This window comes from Pinus tabuliformis, chromosome 3_2 (assembly GCF_031772625.1).
Source record: "Pinus tabuliformis cultivar Carrire ecotype Pingquan chromosome 3_2, CPIR1, whole genome shotgun sequence".
Taxonomy (NCBI): Eukaryota; Viridiplantae; Streptophyta; class Pinopsida; order Pinales; family Pinaceae; genus Pinus; species Pinus tabuliformis.
In genome coordinates this window covers 1,050,716,955-1,050,737,450 of record NC_142302.1, presented here as the reverse complement: position 1 = coordinate 1,050,737,450, position 20,496 = coordinate 1,050,716,955, and positions in this window count along the sequence as shown.

Genomic DNA, 20,496 nt, shown 5'->3' with positions numbered 1-20,496 from the left:
GATGCGGCCGTGGGAGTTGCTTGGCAGTGTCTGGGCAACATCGAGGTACTTATTATTAATGCTAGCTTTAGGGCCACCGCCTAGCCTTTGTTCATCCACGCAGAAGATGGCGACGAGAATTTCAGAGAGGCCCTGACTCCATTCAAGCCATTCCCAGCGAATAAGATCGCGTGCAACCCAGCAGCAAAAACAAAGAAACAAGCACAGGATGAGCTCACAGCAAGCTGCGCTTGCATTGCAGCAGATATGATGGCGGTCATTCTTCATCTGCAGGTCATTGGCATCTTCGCAGTGAGGATGAGGACGGAGCCCGGCCTCGAGGGACTTCTGCAAGTCGCCAAAATCTTGGATGCTTTGAAAGGCTACACATCAAACTTCGAGGGTCCCAGAGTAACCCTGATTCCCAATAGATTATGGATCCAGCACGACAGTGCCAGGAACCCTCGTGCAATACCTATCATGAAGCATGGCTGCGATTTTATGAGCCAGCCCCTGCACCCCAACAGTCCTTCGCTCCAGAGGGCCACCACAGAGTTCACCAGTCAACAAAGCCCTAGCTCCAAGGGAATCATCATCAGAAAAGAATCGCCTAGGAGCTTCCAAAGCACCAGATTCCTCTTGTCTCAGTTTGGCAAAGGAGAGCAGAACCCTGATTACTTTGCCTCGTTCCAAATTCAGATCATGCTCCTTTCTGGCAAAACTCTACTACAATGGGTGAGCTCTTCGGATCTTGTGCAGGACCTAAAGCAAATCCTGGAATTTAAGCTGGGCATTCCCTTTGCATTTCAACGACTCCTCCACGAAGGTAAACAACTTGAGGATCTTTATCCCCTTTCTTTTTACAACATTAATAGAAATGCCTCCATCATTTTTATTGTTCGTTTGAGAGGGGGAGCTGCTGGACAGTCATCTTCAGCTGCGGCTTTTTCATACAAAGATGTTGTCCATGCTTAGATACCCAAGAAAACAGCTCCACCAACTCAGGCTCCCAAACCTTTTCTGGTGGACAAACTGGAGGAAACCCCTTCCGTTGAAATAATGTGTCCAACGCTGGATGAGCAAATCCAAAAGTATGCAGAGCATGCCATTATTTGCAAGTTCAATGGGCTATGGCCACGCACAGCAGATCTCTACCAATGGATTCACTCCAGCTGGACCAACAACTGCAAGGTTCTCCTATGCTCAAAGGGTTTCTTCATTGTAGTGTTTGCTTTCAGTGAGGATTACCAGAAAGCATTAACTGAAGGCCCATGGTTTTGGGGCTCAGCAGGTTTATTCCTCACCCCTTGGTTCCCAGATTTCGATCCCTCTACAGCAATCATCATCAAGTTCCCCATCTGGGTCAGACTTCCTAATCTCCCGGCGCATATATGGCATTTTGCTGTATTCCAAGGGATTGGCAATACTTTAGGCCGCTTTCTAGCCACAGACACCTCAAGAGGGGAAAAGGGCATATACGCCTTCGCCAGAATCTGTGCAGAAATAGACATGAGCAAAGGTCTACCTGATCAAATTAATCTCAAAATAGGAGACTTTCATTGGATTCAAACCCTAGATTATGAGAATATAGCCTTTCGCTACCGAAATTGCCATCACACAGGGCACCTTCAGAGCTCTTGTCCCTCGATGCCTGCCCAAAAGAAGAAATCCAATCCTAAGACGAAATCTAAGAGCTGGAAACCTCATGATCCTCCCCCCATAGATGATTCAGATTCCAGCTCAGTTGAAGAGGAAGGGGATGCAGAAGGAATGGATGCAATGTGGGCACAGGATCTGACATCGACTGGTCCTGAGGATTCTTCTGTCCCACCAACCTTGCAGAAAAGAACTCATGAGTCCTCTCTCTCGGATTCAAACAAGGATGCCTCGCCGTCAGCCCAGCTCAGTTTGCAAATCATGCCAGCTCAGCAGAATCATCTTGGTTGGGTCAAAGTTGGTAAAAAGAAAGGAAAAAATGTCGGATAGTTGATTCTACACATGTTGGGTAGAATCCTCTATTCCGCTCTTGTTACTCTGTTCTTCTTGTTACTTCTTGTTTAGCTTTGCTCTGTTCTTCTTCTCTCTCAGGAGCTGAGGTGGATAGTCTATCCTTTCCGGCTGCCTGTTTTCTTGCCTCTCTTGGCTGTAACTTGATATTGTACCATGCTTCCTCTTAATAGAATTAGTCTTTACTGAGAAAAAAAAATAATATTAACATGTATTACTATCATAAAAACATTTTAATATGGACAATGTTGTCGATAATTAAAACATTTCAATGCTCAAAGTATATATTATATAAAACAATTAAAAAAACAATATTACAATTAAAAATAAATAAAATATTTCGAGTTTCACTATTTTACATTTTGGCCGTATATATATATATATATATATATATATAAGTCAATTTTGTCTAAAATATAACAAATATTGGAATTGCAAAGCCCAAGGAGACTTTCACATCCATTAACACATTAAAAAATGTAATTTAAACAATAAAAAATTACACACGCACAGATATAGAGGGGGGGTTTACGTTAACCACAAATTTATCAAGGTAAGAGAGAGATTAAGTCTCTTGAGGTGAACACATTTTTTCAAGTTTGCACTCTAAAAGAGGTTTGCATATCAAGAAATTTCTCTTAAATTTTGCACTTTAAAACATGTTTGCATATCAATAGATTCGATCCCTCTTGGCGTTTGGTAGATTCGTGGTAAAGATAGATCTATATTGGTTACTTTAAAAAAATGTCATATGGAAATTCCATCTGAACATGCGTTATGGTTTTTTGGGCATGTGGTATTACTAAGTCATGGTATTTCCCCTTGATATTATAACAAACTCTATATATACTATAAGAATCACCATGGTAAAGTGGGGGTGAATCTCTAATTAAGAATCGTGTTACATATTTTTTAGATGTATGTATGTTTAACTCATGTACTAGTGTAGCCATATTGCAGTCTAAAAGAGGTTTTCATATCAATAAATTTGATCCCTCTCAGCGCTTGGTAGATTCGTGCTAAAGAGAAATCTATATTGGTTACTTAAAAAAAATCTCATATGACATGCCATATGAACATGAATTATGGTTTTTTAGGCATGTGGTATTACTAAAGCACAGTGTTGCCCCTTGATATTATAACAAACCCTATTTAGAGTTTAAGAAACTCCATGGTAAAGTGGGGGTGGATCTCTAATTAAGAATCTTGTTACATATTTTTTTAAATGTATATATGTTTAGCTCATGTACTAGTGTAGGTAACAAGATTTTTAACAATATAAATTCACCCTTTCTTTGCCATGGAGATTCTTAACTTGTAAATAGATTTTGTTAGAATAGACCACTGCCATAGCTTATCAATACCACATATCCAAAAAACCATAAATTATTTCTCACTCAAAATATTTTACAACCATTTCCTATTAAGTTAATGTAATAACATTTTTAATTAAATTGAAAAGAAAAAAACATAACTATTTTGAAGATAAATTTCAATCCCTTATCTTAACTATTATTAAAATTATTCCATAAAAAATAAACTGGGGATCTCTTTCCTTACACTACTCTCTCAAATAATCACACTTAACCAGCGAATCAAGTGCAAACTGAACAAGAGATCTTATCACCAACAATTCCAGTGAAGGGGTGTCGGGTTTCGAATCCCTCCTCGCCCACCCCGAAAGGGGACAAAAGGGAGGTCTTTCGGGGTAGGGAGATTATGATTGGGATAGCGGACGCAAAGCTATGGAACTTACTCTTCACAAAGGGTCATTTATCGAAAATGATACTCGGTATGTCCGAGAGTAACCAACATATTTGTGTCTGACCTCCTATGAATCTTCCTCATTATTAGATTTAGATTAAGGTTATAGAATGTCATTTATATATTATTTATTTATTGATAATTAAATTAAAATTATTGAAGTCTTATCTTAAAATAAATAAATAGAGCTATGAATGTAAATATTAACAAAGAAAAAATAATAATAATAATAATAATAATCTTAAACGGTTTTTCTAAATAAACCTTATAACACTAGTTCACACTTTATTACCAATTCGCTAACTAGACTTTTGACTTATATTGCAATTGGTTATTAGCCAAATTCATTTGACTTTAATTAATTTGTAAATTTGTGAAAGTTCATCCTGCCACCCCATGCCTGGACCATTCTCTGACATATGGGAAGCAGGGTTGGAATTTGACAGGAAAAATACCCATCGCGGAGCATTTTGGTTGTATTTGACGCTTAAAAATTTCACATAACTATCTTCCCTGATGTGTTTTGAAATTTACAAAACTTATTTTTGGTGGTTTATTATTTTTAGAAAATATTCTTAATATTGTATATCAAGTTGTCTATCATTTGGGTTGGGGCCTTTCATGGTGTCAAGTTTATTTCTTCACCGAGAATGGTGCAAGATGACAAGGAGTAGGTAGACATAAACGGTGCTCTCCTTGCACCTATCTCGTCTACTAATATCCTTTCAATCCATTGAATATTTACAAGGTATGGGATTTCATATACTGTATGATATGATGGATGGCAGTAACTCAAGAGTGAGGATAAGGCATCAATTCGAGTTGGGTATCTCTCTAACTTCTCGAGGGTTGGATTGCAAGGATCTAGCTGGTAATCTCTTTTGGTATTTTATGAGTGAGAGACATATGAAAAATGGTTGTGAAGGAGATGGTGAAGCTCGTGTTTGTGGTTGGGGTTGTAGTGACGGTGATGAATGTGTGAGTGTTGAAGGTGCCAAAACGAGGGTAAGGAATTAGTGCAAGGTCTTCACTGGTGGTTTGAGATCGAAGCAATTGGCATCCTTGCTTGTTTTAACATGTTCTTAGGATTTTTGGTCCAAGGCCACGTCATTCATCTCTAAATTACTTAGCCAAATGATTAGAGGGAATGACTGATGGAAGTAGTTTTATCTATATAAATTGCTTATGGGAGGCTTGTGTGACCATAAGTGAAGTGAGGTGGTGGGGATAAGCATGCAAAATTATCTGATGTTTGGTTGCTTGACATGTGCTCGATTATGGTACTGAGATCAAATCTCCCCACACCCCAACCCAAAGGTGTTATTCAAGATTACAATAAGAGTAGGAAAATTTATAAAATAGAAAAAAACCTTCCAACTCTATTAATGGGACTAATGGAGAATTTTTTTTCTATATTTGTGCATTGGGGTGTTTGAAAGAGGGATCGTTAGCTCAATCAGATGGTAACTTCCCCTATAGCAAGAAAATATTATTTCCCTTCAGCAACACTTCGTTGCCCATTAGATAAGAGTGAAGGATCTTGTTGGATGCCTAACTCTATAAGAGAAAGTGTAAAAACTAGTAAGTACAGTCAATGTCAGTCCCAGGCCAGGGATTCGTAAGCATGAATGGTGGCCTTAGTCTTTGCATGGCATGTCTAACATAGTTTATGAAACTCACTCTGGAGGCATAGTTCGTGGAGCTACTAGTTTTCCCCAAGTCATTCTCACCGATGTTTCCTTCAATACTTTGTTGTGGAAAACCATGTCAGGAAAGTTCGCATTTTGGGTTCCTTAATCTTTCAACATTAAATGCTACATTATAATTCTATGAGCTTCGACGCTTCAATAGGTACATTTTTGTTAACTTTGCAATGTTTCTCGGTTTCCAGTTTACATACATTATCATTCGAACTATTTTGATGATACAAACATGGATGCAATACTTGGCTTCATAGCATTTTGTTTTAATCTGTGAAAATATTATATTGTTTTTAAATCTTTCATCTATTTATCATCATTAATTCAAAACTAATGCATGGGCCTCTTAGGTTTTTTTCACTGTAACCTCTTGGTTAGGAGCCTATTAACATCCATGGTGGAAAGCCTATTAACATCCATGGAAATTATGTTACATGACTTTCTAGTAATAAATATTACAAGAATTCCTTTCCTGTGTAACCTCTTGGTTGGAAGCCTATTAGCATCCATGGATGGAAGCCTATTAACATCCATGGAAATTAGGTTACATGCCTTCTAGTAGTACTTATTACAAGAATTCCTCTCCTGGTGTATGAAGCAGATATAAAATTAAACACGGTGACAATGCACATTCGAAACTAATGCATAGGTCTTTTAGGTTTTTTTTCATTGTAACCTCTTGGTTAAAAGCCTATTAACATCCATGGAAACTAAGTTACATGATTTTCTAGTAATAGATATTACAAAAATTCTCATTTACTGTGTAACCTCTTGGTTGGAAGCCTATTAGCATCCATGGATGGAAGCCTATTAACATTCATGGAAATTAAGTTACATGCCTTCTCGTAGTACTTATTACAAGAATTCCTTTCCTCTCCTGGTGTATGAAGCAGATATAAAATTAAACATGGTGACAATGCACATTTCGACCTTTTTTTTTTTTTCTCCTAAATATTTTTTTGAATAAATATGGGGCTTTTTTACATATACATATCAGCATCCAAGGATTGTTCACCATATGATCTGCATGTCGGATAATACGATAACTAATTACGCCAATGTGTTATTCTTACCTTGGCAATAAACTCACGAATATTTACGTGACACATTAATTTTCGACTGGGTCCAGAACATATTAATACCCTTTGCAGAAAAATAGTCACTAAAAGATGGTTTTACAAATTTGATAATGCAATTTTTGTTGAATTCCTTTAAGTTTAATATTATAAAATGAATATAATTATAAGAGAAGAATTTTTATTACTTTATATTTATTTATAATTATGAAATTATTATATTAGTTCGTTTTGGTTTCAAGATATAAATTTTGAATTTTATGGGTTACATAATATGACCCATATCTATTATTAAATAACTAATAAATATTATAATTTATAAATTGAATGGTAAATATGTAGATTTAATTTGTGAAAGGAAATTATTTTTTTCACTACAGATATGAAATCATTTTATTTTTTATTAAATATTAAATAAAATTATGATATACAAAATGGATATGAATGAAAATTGGATATGTGAAATTTCTTGTGAAAATAATATTTGTATGGAGAAAAATAACTACATACACAAATAGGAATGATTAAAAGAGCACACACAGGTATATATGTGTTAAAAATAGGTATATATGTATGTGTTAAACACACACTTTTACATCATGCATTATTCTATAATATAGAGTTTTTCATCTCTAACTTATTCTTTATTTAGGAGGAGAGGTTGAGAGAATTTCTCAACCATCACCAACAACTCACAAACTAACTTCTCATATAATATGTAAGCATTAGCTCTAACTCCCCCCTCACACTTTCACATCATGCATTATTCTATAATATAAAGTTTCTCATATCTAACTTATTCTTTATTTAGGAGGAGAGGTTGAGAGAATTTCTCAACCATCACCAACAACTCACTAACCAACTTGTTAGATATAATATGTAAGCATTAGCTCTAACGCCCCCCTTAATGCTTATATTACATAAACTTATTGAAACCATGCATAAATAACAAAATACATAATCATTCTTTAAATTTCTTGTGAAAAGAATATTTGTATGGAGAAAACTAACTACATACGCAAATAAGAATGATTAAAAGCGCACACATACGTATGTATGTGTTAAACACACACACTTTTACATCATGCATTATTCTATAATATAGAGTTTTTCATATCTAACTTATTCTTTATTTAGGAGGAGAGGTTGAGAGAATTTCTCAACCATCACCAACAACTCACATGTAAGCATTAGCTCTAACTCCCCCCTTAATGCTTACATTACATAAACTTATTGAAACCACGCATAAATAACAAAATACATAATCATTTTTTAAATGGCTTACAACTTTATGGGCTCCATCAAGTTGTCTCATAACCCCGGTAAAGGTGTAGTTAACATGCTGGATTCTTGAGTTCTATTCTCAAACTCCCGAATCACCGATCTCTCTAAGTCAATTACTGAACAACATCCCAAGCTAGCATATAACCTCACAACAAGACCACTCCCACGTCTTCAACAAATAAGGGATCCTTCCCTAAATCCACAACTACCAAACTATGTGGACAACCATCCATATTAAGCCTTTTTCACTAAAATATAATTGTTCTACAAAAGTTTGAGAGATTCAATTTCTTCATTAAATTCATCATCTAAATTCAATAAATATTCTTATTGCCATGTTCACATGTTCTTTTACTTTCTCTTAACAAATCGTTGACACAACCTTTGCACCTTTGCACCTTTACAATTCCACATTGAATGCCCAATTTTCCACACCTCCCAGTGTACAATAAATATTCACTTTAACACAGCACGAAATTCTCCTCGTTCCTGTATAGACTAACTGATTACGACTTGGATCCCTCTCGCATGCCCAAACCAATAGCACCAGAAAGAAGACCAAAGCTACCTCTGACAATAAAAAAAGGCAGAGTCACAATCCTCCATGCAATTTCAGAAGTACCAAGATGGGCCATCACTTGATTGTCACCCACATTAGATCTCGTCTGTAATTGCATAAATGGCCGAATCCAATTCCTAACCATAATATTCCAGGATATGGATTCTTAATGCCCGATCATTGAAACCAGTAATAACTTGAAAAATATGCCACTTCAATACGCAGAGATCTGCACTCTTTAACGCCACAAAACTTTACATCTCTCCAATTTGACCAATCTGATACCAAAATAAGAATGATTAAAGGCACACTTATATTTTTACACAGTTATGTATGTGTTAAGCATAGAAATACACACTTTTACGTGAAGCATTACTCTATAATATAGAGTTTTCAGATTTAATTGAGTTTTAATTGAGAATAAAAAGTTGATAAAAAATTTCAATCATCATCAACAATTTACAAACCAATTTCTCAGATATAGTATGTAAGCATTAACTCTAACTTACATTACCTAAAAAAATAAACAATGGAGTGAGTGCCTAAGTTTTCTCCAGCAAATTCACCAGCCTGTGAGTTATTTTCCATTGGTAATTTTGTAAAGGCTGCAAAATGGGATAACATTATGGAATTCTCTAGAATTTCTCTCTGAAACATTGAAGTGGTAGTGTTTCTTCATTTATTTATTATGAATTTTATTGTATGGTAAGATTTTCAAAATAGCAAATGTAAAATTGATTAAAACCCGCTGGTTTTAAACTCCTACATAATTCTAACAAACAAAAAGAAAATATGCAACCCTTTGAGAAAGAAAACTAAACACATTTTTGAAGGGGTTAACAAACTCCATCCATCCATTAGGGTATTAAGGCATTGCTAAGATGAAAGAGACTGCCTCCAAAGTTGAGCAGCCAAACAAGTAAGCTCATATAGAGTGCAATGATTTTAGTGAATTGATGGAAAAAGAATTTATTTTACCACATACACGTGATTCTTCAATTGAACATCCCATCCCATCCATAATCTGATGCACTCCCTATAGAATCATTATTATTTTTTTCAGAATATTACAAAGTTAGACACATTCAAACATGATTTGAAATTAAATCATTCAATTTCACTGACTCAATTCTCCATACATTAGTTGAAGATCCTAAGTTCTCCCATGTGATGTATCAAAACAATTTCCATCACACATTTCGATATAGAGTTGGTCTTTACTCAGGGCTCTGTTTTTTTATTTTTCGAGTATTACAGTATTGTAAATGGTTTTTTCTTCCAGATATTATTACAATTAATTTACTAACTGTTATCTTCTAATAACGTTAAGTAATGACTCATGATGATTGAAACCAACTACGTACAGAATCTTAAAAATAATATTAAATAAATAATTTGTTTGTGTTGTCTTCGACCTGTCACGGGTGCCCTGATTTGATTGTGCTGTGTTGTGTCCTGCAAGAGGTATCGACAGAGGCATGGGGCATGTATAGCGCAACACTGACGTACTGGAATACCAACATGAACATATATTGTGACATGGGATAGGGTAGAAGGCAGGACTTTCCATAGAATTCTGAGGCGGGGATCAAATTATTTAGGTGATGTTTCTAATCTTTGTTATCTGTTTGCTTTTTGAGTTATTGGAAAATCTAAATGAGAGTTTCATGGTGGGTATTACAAAGGAGCCCCCTTTGGATGTGGACCAAGATGCAACTAAAATAACGTTAATTAGGCATCAATAATTCTGTCATAGCAATTCTAATGCAAGATTGTTTTAATATATGTTTTAAGACCTTCAAAGGTCGGTTGGGTTGGGATTCCTCACTAATTTCTTTGGGAGATTGGGTCATTTGTGTTGCCATTTATTTTGGTTTTAGTTTATCAATATTTTTAATAATTTTAACTTTTCACATTGAATGTCTCTAGATTGTGTGGTCCATTTCTTTGTGATCTTGTTTTATTACCAAATTTATTTCAAAATAATTTTTATTTCTATTAGATTTTTATCTATCTTATAAAACCTTTTTCATTCCGATTTTGAAAATTATTGTAAATATATACTTATAAAACCTTTTTAATTTTAATCCAATTTTGAAATTTATTGTAAATATATATACTTTCAATGAAAAACACATTAACTATTGTAGATCTATCTAGAAATTACTTACTGAAAACAACTTGCAAACTCATTGTTTGCAATGTTTTGACCGCATCCAAAATAAATAGCCTTAGTAAATGGGAAAAGTATCTATCTTATGAAATCTCTCATTTTTTAATCATTTTGAAAGTTACTGTAAATATATATATATACATTTGATGAAAAATGCATTACCGTAGATTTCTCTAGTAATTACCTATTTAGAATGTTCATTGTTTGTAGTGTTTCAGCTTAATACAACATAAGTAATCTTAGATAATGGACAAAGTTAATAAATATGGACATCCAAACCGTTATGGGTTGAAACTCTTTTTGGAATTTGATAAAAAAAATTAAATTTGTCTATAAAGGTAATTTTTCTAATTATATCTAAAGGAATATTTATTTGGGAATAAGACTTTTAGAATTTTTCTTGCAACTAATAATCTAATTTTTTTTGTCTTTCATGTTGATGTGTTTTTTTAGGGGAGGGGTTCTTGTTTGAATTTTTTTTAGTAGATCAATTGTTTTAGGTGACGTTTAGTTTTTACTAGGTCTCTCTTTCAAACCTCCTGGGGAGGGTAAGGACTACTTCAAACCTTGTGGGGAGGGTGAGGACGGGTGAGGATTGTTTCAAACCTCGTGGGGAGGGTTAGTACAGCTGAGGATTGCTTCAAACCTCCTGGGGAGGGTGAGGAAGGGTTGAGGATGGAAGCTATTACTAAGTAGCCCCAACCTAGGTTCAACCTAATTACCAAAAAAACAAAAAAATATGTTTGTTTTTTCTTTCTCTGAGCTACCTCCTCATACCCATAAGTAATAATGTTAATACAATGATGTGTTGGTTCTTCAAGTATGCTTAGCTAATCAATATCTTGTTATCATGTCTTTTGTTGAAACAATAGTTGTCATTCTTTTCCAAAGACATCAACAACATTTGATCTATAACATATCATTCTATAATGTAAAGATTGTCTCTACTCTGTTTTATGACATATTTTAGTCTAGAATCATTCACTATCATTCTTTACCTAATCCAACTCACAAAAAATCATTCAATGTAGAGTTGCTTTACCTCTCTTCTACTCTGCCTCAAATAGATTTTTAATCTAAAATTAACCAACCATTTTTTTATTTGTTCTAAGTTTAAAATTATATCAAGATTGCTAAAGTAAGGTCCACCTAATAGTCTTTGCTACTAGGGATGTGTATCATTTTTTAAACAAGACTTACAATCATGTACTTTTAATCTTTGACAGTTAACTTTAATCTAGAATCACATGCAGGATTCTAGATCCTTCTACACTGCCAGTAGTTTCTAGAATCACATGCATGATTCTAGATCCTTCTTCAGACTCTATAAATTTGTGATTTCTCTGGTCAGGGATTGCAAGCCAAGGTCCAGGCCTGTTACGTAATGCAAAGTGATTTCTGTTCTCCAGTGATTGTTTTCTCTATTGCGTTGTTTCAATGTTCTCTGGTGATTGTTTTATCTATTCCGCTGTTTCTGATTGAGTAATCTTGTTGTTTCTCCATTTGTCTGTCTCTAAAATTATTCTTTGCTATTGTCATCTAAGTCTCTAAGTATAAATCCCCTGTATGTTATGTATGCTGTGAATTAACAGGATGTGTATCATTTTTTGAACAAGACTTACAATCATGTACTTTTAATCTTTGACAATTAACTTTTTTTTTTCTTTGTAAATGCTAATTCTATTAAATAAAAGTAAAAAATATATACAAGGAGGTTAGAACCTCAGAGGAGGCCGCGGCCATTCCTCTACCAAAAACTCAGAGACCTTGCAGTTCAGGCTTAATGCCGAATTTACAAAACATACTACAAAATTTTTGGTTCGGGCCCTGACATACTGAAAAAGATTGCCCACACTGAGTTCTTCATGCCCTTCATTGACCACAAAAACTGAGAAGCAACTATCATAGCGATTTCTATAACAAAAACCGGAGACTGGAATGACATTGGCCACCCTCTGTAGCCAGAGTATGGACCAGACATAGACATCTATCCTCAGAAGTGACGACACATACCCAAAATTGCTTAGACCACCCGGCAGTGAGGAAACAATTCTAGTCTGCATGCTTTGGTGAATCCGGTATTTCCTTTTCCGCCTGGCTGGAAGAAGCGACCCAGGTCACAAAACCACTGTCATCATAAACTGGTGCGCCACCATCAGGAGTGGTCACCAAATTTAAAATACCACCTGCCCACTGAGTCGGGCCGCAAGGCACAATATCACTTTGAGCCGGATCCACGGGTTGTTGCGGCACCTCTGAGACATGGCCAACCTCTTGCTGGTTGTCTGCCTAGAACACCATCCCTGTCAGGTCCCCAAGAAGCACACTGTCTCCCTGAGATTGAGAGGGGGTAGTTGTAGCCGAGCTAACCTGATTACTGTCTTCCTCCGCAAGAACAATAATGATACTTGCTGTCAAAACAGGCCTATTAAGCCGGCTTTGAAAAGTGAATCTGGTGGTCTGGAATGAACTATTCGGAATGGGCCTGGCTTGTTCCAGAGGCGGAGAAGAAGGGGATGCTGAGGCAATAGGGATAACATTTTGAGGAACAGGGCGTGAAGGTTGGCCTCTATTCCCTGTATGACTGCCTCTGCAGGGAACACCTCGGCGTCGAGGCATCTTCAAAAGCACAAATTGACGAGCAAAGGGATTGAGACAAAGTAAAACTATTACCTGAGGAACACAGACAGCTTCGAAGAGTTTGCAAATCCACGCTAATAGCCAGATTCAGAACACCAGACAAAGGTTCTGAGGCCACTCTGCCTCGCAATGAAACAGTTCAGTGACTGAAACAAGCATTATGAACCGATTCATGACAATAAACCAAACTATCTGTCGGTCACGCATGCTTGCATTAATGCCGGCCTGCAAGACCAACATCCGAGACTGCCCGGAATTGAATTCACCTACACTTAAGCCCTTTTGCCCACCTGCTACGCGTACCCTACAAACGATCCACCTGTCGTCTGCCAGGCCAGCTGCCTGTGTTATGCGGCGTGTCATAAATGTGACTTGATACCACCCGCATCCGGGTGCTTTGACAATTAACTTTAATGTTAATTTGATTGTGAATTTGATTACTAAAAAATTTTGATATAAAATATACTAGTTGTCTTTAGTGTGTTTTTTTGAAAACTTTTTGGATTTCTTTTTCCGATTTAATTTGTCTAAAATCCAGCAGGAATTCATTGAAAGCACAATCTTGATGGGTAAAATCTGCACAATTAAAGTGCCCTAAAAAGTTTAAATAACAAAAATCAAGATTTCACCTCAAAATTTTCCACTACTGACAAAATCTACAGAAAACTTCAAAAAGTCCTATTAAAGACAACTCTTAAAATATATATTTTAAAATAATGATAATTAATCAATCATTATTAATTATAAAGGAATAATAAAGTTCAAGGTTCAATAAATCATTTATATGTCATGAACATTTTGATTTTTTCCTTATAATAAATATGTGAATATTTTTAATATAATCATATTACTGAAAGATATTTTTTTATTTAAAATTTTATTGGGAATGGATTAATTTATTTTCAAAACTTGTTTTCAAAAAGCAAAATTTTAACCAAAAAAAAATATAAAGATCTAAAAATATCAAAGAGAAATAGTGAGGAATCCAAATTTCAACCTAATGGCAAGTAAGAGTGTAATTCTTTTCCTCCACTAACCTGTTGGTCCTTAATTCTATACAGGAGAGATGATGATATTGACGGCCAGCTGGTTTTCATTATCCTGTATTCGGGATCAGCGCCCAGCTCGTCGCTATCAAAGAGTCTCATTGAGAGGCAAGATGAAGACATTCCTTCCAGCTCAGATCAGGAAATTTTGATCCTGGGATTGCTCTTCGAGAGTATTTATATTGTCAAGTTAGTTATTTTTGACGTAGTCTTTAACGCGACTTTTTGAAAGCCTTTCCGGCGATTTTTTCCGGTGAAAATCCGGCAGTGATTTATTGGAATCCAAGTTTGATAGCTAATTTCTGCACAATGAAACCGTTCCAGGGGTTTTTCAGGGTGCTGAATCCGAATATGCAGTTAAAAAACCATTTTAACTGCAACAAATCATGATTTCATCTCAATTTCTTCCGCCGGATTCCGTCACCGGAATCTCAAAAAGTCGCATTATAGACAACTCCGTTATTTTTCTTGCCACCGAACCACAGAATTTTCAGTCCATTGTCTATATTTAACAACTATAGTATGCCCGTGATCTGTTGCATGATATGAAGCCTAACTTATATTGTTATTATTTTACCTTTTTAGCATCTGAAATGCTGAAAGGACAGTATTTTTTTTTTGTGGTTTCGATTCCAGTGGTTGCTTTCAAATGGGTGTTTGCTTGTTCTGTCATAATTGAACACCCCTTCATTCTAGGTCAGTGGATCAAATCCAATTTAAAGTGAGTTGTGTTGTTTTTCAGTTTTTCTTTTTTAGACATTTTGTGAGCATAAGATTTCCAAGCGCTCAATTTTTACAACCGTGAAAATGCACGTATTCACAGAGCCTCTAGGCTTCCAAGGTTTTGGCCTCAGAATGCAATGCTTGTTTCAGAATGGAGCAGAAATCTGGATTTGTTCTAACTATCTTTCAAATTTTGGAATATTGAATAGGATTGATCGATTTAGAAATTGCAAAGAACAATATCATTGCAGGAGATGACTTCAGAAGCAGGCAGACAAAGATGAAGTCGGCACTCATGAATTTCCTAGTTGGTGCGTGTCTAAGGTATATGATTTACAGATTCAAATCTCATAAAAGTTCAATTTCTTTCGCCATCGCATTTATGGTTACACTGACTGTACTGAAAATCTTCTCCTCTGATTCCTATTCCTATTCCAGCCAACCTCGATTGTGAGTTACAATCACCTCGGTAACAATGGCGGGGTGAATCTGTGGGTTCCCCAAAAAAGAGCAATGTCATGGATGACATGGTTGCCAGCAACGCCATTCTTTACGAACCACAGGAACACCCAAACCAGGTTGTCGTCATCAAGGTAAGCATTTGTGCTTTCTCCTTTTTGCATCTTTCTAATAATTTTAAATCCATGGAATATGTGTTTAACAAACCTTAAAACCCTTGCTCCTTGTGGTCTTCCTGCAGTATGTGCCTTATGTTGGAGGCAACCAGAGAGCCATGGATGAGTATAAAAACACTCGTAATCCACAATACATGTGAAGATTCATTGCTTGTAGCTCCTCTAATATTAGACTTGGTGTTGCTCCCCGAACTCTGTACCAGGATTTTGCTTTAAAAGGAATGCGAGGTAAGACTAAAACCCCATTTCGACATCATGCAAATTCGTATCACTGCGAATACTGCTTATGAACTATATTTTTGCCATGAATGGATTAACGATGGAGCAATTATAGGGCTCAACGACTTCCTCAAGCTCTGCCCGACTTCGTCTTTGTCCGGAGGTCCATTCAATCTGCCCGGGAGCAACTACAGAAATGGTCAGAGGAAAGTCCTGGCAAAGCCTAAAGGTCGCAAAATCGGCGTATATGGTAAGCTGGAGTGGGAAGGACATCCTTGCTTAAAATAATCTACAACACCTACAAGAAAAAGTTCAATGGTTTCTTTGATGTCTTCATTTTAGTTACAGTTTCTTGGAGCTTTGAGATTGAACAGTTGCAGGATTCCATTACTAAGGCACTGGAAGGGATTTCTACGGTTGAGATGAGAAAATTAAATTGATTGCTGCTTTGGACAGAGATAGATTTGTTCTGATACTAGAAATCATGTCAAACGAAATAGATTTTAATGATGTGGGCGTCAATATCCCCAACATGTCTAATGAAATAAATCTTAATGATGTCGGCGTCAATAATGGGGATGATAATGGAAGCAAACCCTTAATTTCCAGTGGCACCAGAGAAGTTGTTGAAAAAATGTGGCAAAAGATTCCCTGGAAAGAAAACCCTTGTCCTTAGAGGAATGATGGAAATTATTTAGAAGAAGAGCTTTTGCAAATGTAGTTGTTCCAGAGATTAATATAGAGACTATAGCCAGAAAATTGCCTTGGTCTACAAAACGTCTTACTTTGGCAATAAAAGTAGTTGCTACAACAATGAGTTCTTAGAAGACTCAGAATGATTGGGAAAGAGCTTTGACGTTTATGGAAAGCACCGATACTTCCTTCCAAAGGAGCCAGATGAACATTGACACAGAGCTTTATCAACCTTTCAGATGGAGTTTTAATAATCTGTCTGATCCCCACCCCAGAGAAATGTTTTCTAAATTGTGTAGAATTTATTGGAGACAAATAAATCTTGTGGAGACGTTGGTGCAAATGTGGGACGCTGAAGAGTTGTTCAGCGGGGCAGGAATGCCTTATTTGGTGGATGCAGAGCGACATCGCGTAAAAGAACTGGTAAGCAGGTGCCTGCTGGAGTGTGTGGAATATATCGCTGATGATGATTATCATACTGTGGAGTATTTAAAGATTCATGAAGCTCTCTGTGACATAGCGATTTACATAGGCAGCCAGCGGAAATGTTTTTTTAGCAGGTCAAAAGTTGCAGAATTTTCCTAGTGAAAGAGATATAAGGGATTGCAGCGGGATATCAATTGGCCATAATGCTATTAAGTATCTTCCAACTTATTTCAAAGTGTTCAAAGTTTGAGAGTTTGGTATTGGCCTCTAAAACTAATTTGGAAGAGATTTCAAAAGGATTTTTCTCAGACATCAAGCCTCTTAAGGTTTTGGATTTATCATGAACATACATAGGAACATAGCCAGTCACAATGCAACAACTTCAGCAGCTTAAGTTTCTTAACTCGGCCCGGTGCACCAAACTTGTCGATTTGCCTGAAATTCTTTGCACTCTATCTAGCCTTCAAATTTTGAATTTTAGTTCTTGTTTGGCATAGCGTTCATTTCCCAGTCAGATGGGAAAGCCCAAGAATCTAAAACAGCTCAAATTGGATGCATGCTAGATGAGCTTCCAAAATATATTTTTCAACTCACTTCATTAAACACTCTCATCTTGCCATTAATGGAGTCTATTTGTCCAATAAGTGTGGAGGATCTTTCAAAGCTCTTCAATCGTACATAGTTGACCACAAAAGTGGTAAAATCAAAAAATAAAGTGGATACAGAGGTCACTTGGTTGGAGATGAGAAATTCAATATTAGAATATGATGCAAATGTATATAGAAGCACCTGAGCATTTTATTCTTCAAATGATAGGAAATATGAAAAAGTTGCAGAATTTTCATCTAATTAATTATCAGGGGAAACTCTACCCAAAAGTATTTGTGAATTCCAAAATTGAAAATATTTCTTTTACACTCGTTACCAATGGGAGGCGGCTAGATTATTGTCATAACTTGCTACCACCTGTTAGATTAGTCTCAAGGTGGTCGAGGCATAATGGAAAAAGTTACCTGAGACTCGAGAGACATCAAGGTGGATAAGGCATAATGGAAAAAGTAATTAAATGTACATAATCACTCAAATCTATAATCATTGTCACTTCACCAAATTTGGGCTTTAAGTCCAAATTTAAAGTGATTCCTGAAGTGGCATGGATGTGCTAAGTCACATTACATCCAGAGTTCTTCATCCCGCTTTGTCAAGCAATGACCTCTCGCTGTATTTACAGCAGCCACATTGTTGGGACTTGGGATCGAAGTCCATGGCGTTGTAGGTGGCCTGGACGAGATTGCCATATTTGACAATCTCTCGTCTCAAATTCTTATCCGAGGGATCCAGCAGGCCTTCCTAGTTGTTACATCCTTGATACTCCGGCCATTTCTCCCCCAGCTTTTGTTTGGGGATTTGATGGAATCATTCAAGATTCTATTCTGAGCAATCGGCTTTTCAATCGGGCTACATAACGATCTGACCTTATCAGTCTATTTGGATGAATATCCCCATAATTTGGCTAAGTTATTCAGACTTTTCTTCAATGGCTCGATTCCATGACTGCTCTTATAATCTGTGGTCGCAAAAAGGATGAGTCAGAGCAGCTCGGGTTTCATTTGTCCACTAATGTCGAGGGACTCGTTGCCATGGGAAAAACACAATAAAAACTTAGGATTAAATTCTAATTCATGAAAATACATTCATATGAGAGTGCGGCTCATTCACCAAGTAAAACAAAGGTTTACAATGATTTATACTTCACCAGGGGTTGCGGAATACCACACAATCAAACAATAACTGTTGTTTTCAAGTGCCCACCAAAATTTGTTCCACTATTTTCTCCTCACAGACTTTAGCTGTCTAACTTACCCAACCTCTCTTTCTTTCTCTCTTATAAAATGACTTTTACATTCATATTTATCTCAACATACAATTTGCCATTAATAAATGATAGAGCAAAATAATTAATTTGATGTTGTTCTTGAGTGTGGACAGTAATCACGCAAGTGTTTGTGGAGTATGGGCAATAGTCGCGTAGTAAATGCTTCCCTGTATTTACCAAATTACATTGAAAACCTTAACTTCAGTGATGTGTCGCGGAATAGTTCGTACGATACTTCTGTTCTGGCTTTAGTCCTTCCATTTTCAAACAAAGACACAACCTGCAAAAATACTTCTGACAAGTATGGCTGCTTTCAGGGTATTTATTGTGGTGATTGGGATTAATATTTCCAACACTCTCCCTTAATCACAATTGCCGCCATTGACAATTCCCAAACAGTTTTTGAGATAAACAAAACTTTCATGTGCCAATGGCTTTGTGAAGATATCAGCAAATTGTTCCTGTGACCTGCAGTGTTGAAACACAATTTCATCATTGTTAATCAACCCTTTAATAAAATGATATTTAGCATCAATATGCTTGATCATTTTGTGAAAGACAATTCTTTGACAATGCAATCGCTGAGGTGTTGTCACAGAAAATAGTTGTCGTTCCTTCTTGGTCGTGACGAAGATCTCTCAACATCCTTCTCATCCAAACTCTCTGACACGCTGCTACTGTTGCTGCGACATATTCAGCTTCTGCTGTTGACAGTGACACTATTGGCTGCTTCTTGGAGGCCCATGAAATGGCTTTGGAACCCAAATGAAAAACATATCCTGACGTGCTCTTTCTATCATCGACACTTCCTACCTAATCACTGTCAGTGTATCCAACCAGCCTTAAATCTTGTTGTTGTGTACAAAATGCCACTCTGTTTTGTCCCATTAACATACCTTAGAATCCTTTTCGTTGCTTGCCAATGTGTCTCCTTGGGTGTCTCCATGAAACTCGACACCAAACTTACTACATACATTATATCTGGCCTAGCGGCGGTCAAATACATCAAGTTTCCTATCATGCTTTTATATATTGTCGGACTGACATTGTTGCTGCAATCTTCTTTGCTCATCTTCAACCCCATGATAGTTGGAGTTGGTGCGGGCTTGTTGTTCTACATTTTAAACCTCTTCAAAATGTTTGCCACATACTTCACTTGAGAGATAAAAATGTCATTTTCTGTTTGCTTCACTTCTATGCCCAAAAAATATCTTAACAACCCCAAGTCAATCATTTCAAATTCATTCTTCATGACTTGTTTAAAATCAACGATGAAGAAATCATCACTGCCTGTAAAAATTAAATCATATACATATAAGACAACAATGATAATCTTACCATCGTTCTCTTCGATGTAGAGAGTGGGTTCACCATCACATTTGTTGAAACCATTGTCCAACAAGTAGGCATCTATCCTACTATACCATGCGCGTGGTGCTTGCTTCAACCCATAAAGAGCTTTCCTCAACCGATACACTTTGTCTTCTTGGACTTCAACCTCATAACTAGGCGGTTGCGCAACATACACTTCCTCTTTCAGTACTCCATTCAAGAACACTGATTTTACGTCCATTTGATACACTTTTAATTTATGTTGCGCGACAATCGCCACAATTGTGCGCATTGTCTCCATCCTCGCGACTTGCACGAATGTCTCCGCGTAATCTTTTTCATGCTTTTGCTTGTACCCTTTGAT